Source organism: Rhagoletis pomonella, unplaced genomic scaffold (assembly GCF_013731165.1).
Source record: "Rhagoletis pomonella isolate Grant_MI unplaced genomic scaffold, Rhpom_1.0 Rhpom_scaffold_00012, whole genome shotgun sequence".
Taxonomy (NCBI): Eukaryota; Metazoa; Arthropoda; class Insecta; order Diptera; family Tephritidae; genus Rhagoletis; species Rhagoletis pomonella.
In genome coordinates, this window is record NW_023458566.1 from 9,099,932 (window position 1) to 9,110,074 (window position 10,143).

Here is a 10,143-nt window from a genome sequence, read left to right on the forward strand (position 1 = left end):
TGAAATGTGCTACTTTTCGACGCGAATAATGAAATGTGCTAGTCTTCCACGCTAATAGTGAAATGTGCTAGTCTTCCACGCGAATAGTGAAATGTGCTACTCTTCGTAGGGACCGACGATATAATACATACATTTTTGAACAAATGCAGAATAGCTCCAACTCTACAAAACAAAAAAAAAACAAAAACAAGTAAGAAAGTCTAAGTTCGGGCGGAGCCGAACATTAAATACCCGACGCAAGTATTAAATATATGTTTTTTCACCTTTCCGAAACCTTCCGCTAGATGGTAAGCCGGGTGTATCAATTTTGAGTAAATTAGCGTCCTTAAATTTCGAAATATTGCAGTTTCAAGCATATCTGAAATTTACCGTTATATGAAAAGCGGCCGTAATTTTAGTCCGATTTCAATAATTTTCAACGTTTTGCTTATATGTGGCAAGCACAATAACCACACCGAGTTTGGTACAAATTGGTAGAACGGTTACCGATATACTTATATGTGATCATAAGTGGGCGGTGCCACGCCCATTTTCCAAAATTTTAGCATAAACGTATTTCTTGGTAAAGAATTGTTGCAAGCATCAATTTTGAATAAATTAGCTTCAATATTTACTGATTTATCGAAGATTATGTATTTCTCTAAATTACCGTTATATGGGAGGTGGGCGTGGTTATTAAGCGATTTTAAAAATTTTCGGCCATTTGGTATGTTGTGCGAAGACCAACAACTGTGCCAAGTTTGGAAGAAATTGGTGCAGCGGTTACCAAGATATACACATGTAACCATAAGTGGGCGTGGCTACGCCCATTTTCCAAAAATTTATAATATTCTTATTTTTTGTCTAAAAATTATTGTAAATATCAGTTTTGAGTGAATTATCTTCAGTAGTTACTAAAATATCGCAGTTTTCGTATTTCTGGAAATTACCGTTATATGGGAAGTGGGCGTGGTTATTGTCCGATTTCGCCCGATATCTCAATTTTTGCATGAGTTATCGTGTACACGGACGGACGGACAGACGGACAGACGGACGGACAGACAGACATGGCTTAATCGATTTCTTTTTTCATTCTGATCATTTATGTATACATTTGTCTATATCTATCTCGATTCGTTTTGGCTGTTACAAACAACCGTTATGTGAACAAAATTAATATACCCTTGTGCACAAGTGCGCTCGGGTATAAATATGGAGATCGATAGAGGTCATTAAGCTGAGCATAACGATGTAATTTTTGTGGAAACAACAACCCACGAATACATTTTTATTTGTTTTCAATTGATAGCACACTTAATTCCCTTTAATTTGATAATAATATATTATATGTATATGCCTTGTATAGTTTTCACAAAAATATAATTAATATAAAGAAATATAAAAACATTTTACAAACCTATATTTTTAATTAGCTTATTTTTTTAGATACAGTATTGGTCATATTTATAGGACCTAACTTACAAGTTTTAAACTTTGTACTAGATTTATAACAATTCGACAAAGTTCAAAAGTGCACATCAAAATTTGAAACTTATTAATCGGAATTTCTACAAAAAAGTTTATAGCCCATTCAATTTTAGTATATTGTGCAAGTTTGAAATAGCTCAAACATCTCGTAGCTTTTGGGGAATTTGTTTTGTTGGCGTTGTTGCTCATTTTCTCCCATATAAAATAAATTTAACATACATATGTACATACATGGGCATTTCCATGGCAGAGATTCACTTGTATTAAAGTAGTGCCTCCGAAATTAAGAAACAAAAACCCCACACATGTAGTGAAAACACTTGCTGTAATAAATTCTGTGGACATTTGTCAAAATCACTTCTCTCGAGATAAGACAATTTTCCAAGATTTCTATCATATATGTACATGAATTTTTAATGCGCATATTTCTGTCTTACCGCCATATTAATATGACCTTTAATATAAAAGTTTATGGTAAAATTGCGTTTTTAATGTTTCACTCTGACGTCAGTAATTTAAAATGATTTAAAAAATTTAGTGAAATGTGTTTACGGCCATATTATTGACTTGTCTTTACTCCTTATTCCCGGCATTAGTAATTCTGGACAATTCTGAGCGACAGCGGAATAATTTTTTTGTCAATTATTCACAACGGAATAACGACGAATAACTTTCCGGCAGAGGAATAAGTATTTATTCGAATTGTTTTTCCACTTTTCGTCAAAATATTAAAAAATTTTTTAATTATTTCTTTCGAATTTTTAAATTAATGAGAATCTATCAAACCTCGTCCAATTCAACGACAAGAACTCTGCCTGCGTCAAATCAAATGCATTATTCAACAAGTATAGAGGAATAAATTCTCTACATAATTGCAGTTTGAAGTATTGCGCCGCGGCTTATCACTTTCACGTAATCCATTGGTAAATTCAATAATTATTTTTTTTTTTTATGAAATATGTACATATGTATGAGCAGGAAATAATGTTACTCATTCTTAAAGGAAGGCGATAACGATTGATTACTCGAAAGGGATTAGTCGTAGCGTAGTAATTATCTCTACAAATATGTAGAGAATTTCTCCCTCTACAACGTGGTATCTTTACCAGTTTGTTTAATGCATTTGATTTGACACGGTATGAGTTGAATTGGACAAAATTTGTTGCGGACTATAGTAACATTTGTCTCATTGCAAATTGCATTTTTTAATTTTCCATATTGTTTACTTTTAGGCCCCACTACTTTTCATTTAGAGAGCTCTAGCGATGAAAATTTAGCGTAGCGATTGTCAAATTGTTTTAAAGAAATCAACGTGTTGTATAACAAATTTTTTACAATTCGTTTTTATTTTTTGTTTTATATTCCAAAGGATTTAGAAAAAGGCAAACTAAAAATTTTCAATCCGCCCATTTCTCGCAAAGTTATGAGTATTTAAAAATACAGGAATTTTCTCAAAAATCTATATCTAGAGTAGTCTAGAGAAAAATCTTGTAAAAATCAGAGAGGCCTCTCTGGAATGGTAGTACAACATAAAAATTTATGAGAAATATCGAAAAAGGTGTCCTAAATAGGCTGGAATGCCTCATATGAGGGATGTTTTCAAGATATAATTTAGACAATTTAGGTAAATGAAAATATGGAAACGTTAGAAATTTGTAATAATGTTTGTTTTATTTAGTACTTAAATTCAAAAATTAGGCATTGCATTTAATAAAACGCAAAGTTGCTGCCTTTTCAGGTTCAAGCCTGAAACACTTGCAGGTGGAGGCAATATTAAATTCGTTTCGATTGACGCCTCAACAGTTAAGTGGACTTTCAGCTTTATATTTTCTTTTTTTATTGCGGTACAAGCTCCGCAATTATTAGTGCGAATGCGAATGTTGAAATTATTCCGGAAGCCCCGGAAACAGAGTTTCGATTTCTTACCCGTATGTATTGTTAAAGCAATTATAAATCTTAATAATGAACTTTTAATGAATAACATGGAATAACTCCCTTATTCACCCGATTCAGGCAGATTAGTTATTCCCCGGAGTAACTATTCTGACTTTCTTATTATGCCTTATTCCGTTTTATTCCCTGCGTCAATATTAGTCTTATTCCGACTAATTCTCCTCTATTCCGTAAATATTGATATTCCACCTTAAACCGACATTTTCGGAGTGTCAATAAAATGGCCGTTAAAGAAGAAGCATTGGAAGAAGTATTGGTAATCAGATTCAATTTTTTGGGGAATAAGTATTGAAAATGTCCTTTTAAAATTGTATCCTTGAAATTTCGCAATACTTGTTTTTGAAAAAGTTATATGTTAAGGACTTCTATAATACCTTGTATCGATCGCGAACGGACGTGTTTTTTATCGCTCTGGTTATGGTGTTAAAAAATATAACAATATTGCAAAGTGTTAAGTTAATAGTTGCATTATTGGATTAATAGTGTGAAAAATAACGATTTAAACTAATAAGCCAACCAATAAGTCGAAATAAAAATAAAGATCAAAAAAGCAAAATTGACAAATAATAGCGCGCATTTAAGTTGATGTACATACATACGTATGCATATTAATCCAAACATAGCGGCTGCTGAGTGAGTGCGAAGATGTCGGAATGCGCGAAATGCCGAAAAGGCGTCAGAGGAGAGTCGGGTGTGCGTTGCCAAGGTGTGTGTGGGAAAGTGTACCATAGAACGCAAGCATGTGCGTCGGCTGACGATTACAGCCTAAAGGCACTAGAAAACTGTCCCCTCCTACGCTTCATGTGCGACAACTGCATGATGTACATAGCCAATGTGGATGAAGCTCTTAGAGAAATGATAGGTATAGCTGAGGCCAACAAGATGAATATAATAGAACAAAAGACAGATATTGAAAAAATGTTAAAAAATCACAGCAAAGAGGTAAAAATGTTAGTTGATAGTATAAAGAAGGCAAACCAAGAAAAACTTGATGCAATAAAAAGAGTTGAGGGGCTGTGTAAAGTAAACAAAGAGAAAATGGATAGGGTAGATTCATCCACTAGTGAGCTATGCAAACAAAAACAAGAAATAATTAGCGAGGTGAAGAAAGTGACAACTATAAGCCAAGAGAAAGCACAAAGTGGTGTGGGTGTATCGTATGCCAATGCATTGAAAGGTATTCCTCCTATAATTGTCAGGCCGAAAAACAAACAAGCGGCTGAGAAGACTAGGGTGGACCTTAATAAGATCGATGCATCTGATATGAGAATTGATAGAGTGTCAAATAAGAATAACGGGGCAGTGGTTATAAAGGCAAATAGCGTTTCAGATAAGGACAGAATAAAATCTGCTCTAGCAGACAACTTAAATAAAGAAGTGTACGACATCACCGAACCCAAAGTTAATACGCCTAAAATCTTGTTAGCGCACATAAACGCTGAATATTCTGAGACGGAGATAATAAATAAGATAAAAGCTCAGAATAGCTATTTAAATGATGCTAGTTTGAAATGTGTAAAAATATTTAAGTCCAGGCGCAGTGGTGAGGCATTTCCTTCATTCAGTGCAATAATAGAAATTGAGCACAAATTCTTCCTGCAGGTATTGAAGTCAAAGAGACTTAATATTGGGTGGGATCGATGCCCCGTCTATGATGGGCAAACCGTGAGAAGATGCTACAAGTGTCTGGGCTTCAACCATAGCTCTAACAGCTGTAACAAAAAGCTTAGGTGTAGCAAATGCATGGGAGAGCACAAGTCTGAAAGTTGCACTGACAGTAGCCAAAAAGAAGTTTGTGGAAATTGTTGTGATGCTGTTAAAGAGTTAGGGCTAAACCTGGATGTAGCGCACAACGCATTTAGTCGTGAATGTCCTGTCTATATTAGGAAACTGAAACTAGAGAAACAAAGAGTAGGATGTTAGCAATTAGGTGTAATGGAAAAGCGTAACAGTTACTTAAAATGCGTGTATCTTAATATAAATAGTATAATAGCCAATAAAGCCGAGCTTGAAAGGCTTCTTGAGACTGTTGATCCAGATATAGTTTTATGCTCCGAAACATGTACAACAGAGGAAATAAACGACTCCGAAATCAAGTTTCCAACTTATCAGTTTATTAGATGTGACTCGTATAGTAGACACACTGGCGGGGTAATTGTAATTTTGAGAGACACAATAGACTTTAAAATAATAATAAATAGATCCACTGATAAAAATGTCTGGTGTATAGTGGTACAATTGAGAAATTTTGAAACCAAATGGAAAATCGGGGTAGTCTATCACTCACCCAGTTCGAGTGATGCAGATTTTCTGACATATATGGAAGCCATTTTGTCCGAAACATGCGCTAACATGGTAAATACCATTATTATTGGGGATTTTAATATAAATATGAATATATCATCGACATATAGTAGGAAGCTTAATGAGATATTCTCTCAGCAGGCAATGAAACAGTTAATCAACTTTGATACCAGGGTTACTGCACAGTCCGAAACGCGCATCGACTTGTTATACTCTAACACTAATGAAGTTTCATGTGAAAAAGCTGAGGAACATAGAATAACGGATCACGAAACCATAATGTTCAAATGCAATATAAAAAAACAAGGCGAAATCAATAAACTCTCTGAATTAATTTCTTGGGATGAGTACAGCCCAGACAACCTCATAAATCTTTTGAGACAATGCCACTTTGCAAACCTGAATAGTTTCAATATTGATGATATGCTCGAACATATCAACCTTTGTTTGATTTCGAGTATGAATCAACTAACTTCTCGGGTACAAAGGCGGGTTAAACTTAGAAATAAATGGTATGATAGACAACTGACTGACACTAATAAAGAAAAGTTTAGGTTACACCAAAGGGCAGTACTCACAGGTGATTGGGTAGATTACAACAAAATAAAGAAAGAGTATAAGAAAATGATCAAAATTAAGAAAATTCAGTATATGGAACACAAGGTAGAAAATAATAGAGGTGATAGTCGTTTAATGTGGAAATATTTAAAGAATATTCTTAATAATACGGGTAACAGAGACAATATCAAAGAAGTTCTCATCAACGGAAAAATATACAGAAATAGTATGGTAATCGCCGAAGAACTAAACAAGTACTTTGTGGATAGTATCGTCGACATAAATAGTAATATAGAGAACGTAAATTGTGAACAGTTACGACAGGAAGACAGTCGAGGCACCTTTAAATTTGAGAAAATTACCTCAGAGGATGTTATCCTTATAGTGAAGAAATTTAAGACTAAAATTGGTGGAAATAATTTATTATCTGACGGTGTTATAAAGGATTCAGTTGAATACATGGGACACTTTTATGCCTTATTAATAAATAAGAGTCTTGAATCAGGAACAGTACCAAAAGAATGGAAAATCTCGACCATAGTTCCGGTAAAAAAAGTGAAAAAAACTGTAAAAACCGAGGAAATTAGACCAATTAATACACTGCCTAGCATGGAAAAAATCTTGGAAAATGTGGTAAAAAATCAGTTGGCGCGCCACATTGAAAGTAATAACATACTCATTAAGGAGCAATCAGGTTTTAGAGCTAAACACTCTTGCGAGACTGCGCTAAATTTTGTTATATCCCAGTGGAAGGAAGACCTTAACTCGAAGATGAATATCGTTGCGGTTTTTATTGATCTCAAAAGAGCTTTCGAGACCATTGACAGGGCAAGAATGTTGAAAAAGCTCGAATGCATTGGTATTGAAAACACGGAGCTTAACTGGTTTCGAAGCTTTCTCTCAGATCGTATGCAACAAACTGTAATCGAGTCAAGTGTGTCAAATAAAGTGGCAGTCAATATTGGGTTGCCGCAGGGATCGGTATTGGCCCCAGTACTTTTTAATATTTACATTAACGACATAAATATGGCACTCAAGCACTGTAAGTTAAAACTGTTCGCTGATGATACACTGTTAACGATCAGTGACAGAAACTTACAGACTGCGATGACTAAAATGCAAGAAGACTTGGATTCTTTGTACAAATGGTTGTGTTTAAATAAACTTAAGTTGAATGTAAAAAAGACACAGTTCATGATCCTCACTAGAGCAGTTAATCTTGGAACCACCAGTTACAATTTAAAAATCAAAGAGGAAGAAATTGAGGAAGTTAAACTCATTAAGTACCTGGGTATATATATAGATAATAAACTTAAATTTGATGAGCATGTTGAGCATACAGTGAACAAAATTGCGAAAAAAATTGGTCTTATGAAAAGATCTTGTAAGTATCTGAGAAGAAGGTATAAAACCCTGGTCTATAGATCTATAGTAGAACCACATTTTATATACTGCCCAACAATCTTCTTCTTAGCAAGCGACGCAAATATCGAGAAATTGCAAAAAATGCAAAATAGAGCTATGAGGTTCATATTAAATAAGCGTTACGATACACCTACACAGGAGATGATCACAGATATGAATTGGTTGAGTGTTAAGCAACAGGTTTTCTATCATGCTATGAAATTCGTATACAACATAAAGAACGGTAAACTTCCAGACTATCTGAGCGACAATCTTCGGTATATAAATGAAACTCATTCATATATACTCAGGGAAAACAATTGCTTTAGACTCCCACTTTATAGAACAGAGGTAGACAAAAAAAATATATTTTATAAAGGTTTAAAGTGTTTTAATGAGTTACCGCCACATGTTAAAGACTGTGATAACTTTGTTGCTTTTAAAAGACAACTATTTGATCACTGTAAAACTCTGGCTATTAGGTAGGAGAGCACGGAACGGAATGGAAACCAGGCCTTTCCATCCGACCAAGCAGCAAATGATCTAGCATACGAAAGCTTCCGACTATGCCCAACAGCCCGACCATAACGCGGAGCGGAAACTAGGCCTTTCCGCCCGCCTCACATCACGGAATCCAGCGTCAGGGTTTGCATATTAATGACGACGGGAACATGGATCGGAGACTCGGCCTTTCCGACCGTGACTACCAACTCGTGAGCAACGCGGAGCGGAAACAAGGTCTTTCCGCCTGCTGCACATAGTACATATTTAAAGGTAGACTGGAGACTAGGCCTCGCCAGCTACCAAACTAGTTAGACAATATACATTTATATAGGTTATTTGATAGTTTTAGAAACATAAACAGCTTTGTAATTGAAAATTTAAACTTACATATACGCATACTTTGTTATATATTAAAAATACCTATCTGTACTTTTAAGTCGCAAGACTGTAACAAATAAATAAATAAATAAATAAATAAACTCGATAACATCCTCGAATTTTGTCCTTCTGACTTTATCAGCTTAAAAAATTACATATTCGTCCTTGTGAATCCAAATTATTACTTTTTTTTTAATTCTACAGAAATTTCCTCTTTCATTTGGTACCCATATTTTTATTATACATTGCATTGCATTTTCTAAATAATATTTTGAATTAATCATATCCTTGAAATTACATAGTATTTCAAAATAAATCCTGTCGTGAGAGAAAAAAATAAAAACGCCACTTTGTCTTTTTTTATACAAACCCTAAGAAAAAATACGCCTGAAAAAGATTTGCGTGTGGAATGAACTTTTCTCTCAAAGTTTACACTGCTGGCAAATGTAAATAGGGATTAAAATTAAAAAACTAATTAATACAACTTAAGTAAAATCTGTGGAAAATTAACAAAAAATACTTTTTCGCAAAATCCATAAAGGACCCATTTATTTCTCAAAAAAACCTGGTAACAGTTATTCGTCGCCACGCTGTAGATTATCTTCTGGGATAATCGCTTGTAGATTGTACAGATTTAACGCAATTAATGCAAAAATAGGTATAACAGAAGTTTTCTAGTTAGAGAATATAACTCCTACGAATTTATTGCAATGATATGCATAAACATTAACGTTAATTGCTTTTGAGTCGTGGCTCTTTTGAGGGAGTATGTGCGATTTACACATAAATACCTACCTGTTATTCTTTGTTTCCAACTAGTCTACTGGAAAAATAACGCATTCTAACTTTTATGCACCGAAAATTTGAGGTAGCACACAAATGCCTTTGTAATTGGATCACGAGATACGAAGCCTTTTTTACCTACAAATTTGCTGAATGTATTCTGAAGGGTTACATTTGTTCGATTGCTTATCTAGCGAGAAGGATGATAAGAGGCACTTTAATTCTATTAGCAGGCGTCTTGTATTTTGAAGCCTTACTTTTTCGTGTAAGCTCTTATCAAGATTTCAATAATAAACCTACAATACGTGAAACGTTTCGTTGGATAGTCAATTAATAACATTTGCATTATAGCTATGATCTTTTATGTAAATTTATATAAGTTTTTACATATGTAGAAGATACATACGTATGTATAGATGTATTTATGTAGGTATATACACATAAAAATATTAAAATATCTACACCTGTGGGTAAAAATTCTAAAGTCTTCCTACATATTAAAATTTCTACTAGCTAAAAATTAAAATAAATAGCCATTCGAAATACATATGCGTGTAATTTAAACTATTATATTTGGTATAGGCACAGCACCCTTTAACTTAATTAATTGGAATGCACATATGTAATCGTCATACCTAGATGTATGGGACCTGGCAACTACCCCAAGGAATATAGGACCTTTCTGCATGTGCATAAGTATGTGTACGCAATAGGTGCATTATTTTAAAAATACAAACTTTACATTCGTACATACATATTTTAACTTTAAAATTGTGTACTTACATCGTCCAA

At 34.1% G+C, this 10,143-nt stretch overlaps 1 protein-coding gene across 3 annotated transcripts in view; it reads left to right on the plus strand.

Annotated features, from left to right (window-relative positions):
- LOC118747809 (ribosomal protein S6 kinase beta-2-like) overlaps positions 1 to 10,143 on the plus strand; it is a 78,516-nt gene that overhangs the window by 8,650 nt on the left and 59,723 nt on the right. The window lies entirely within an intron of this gene.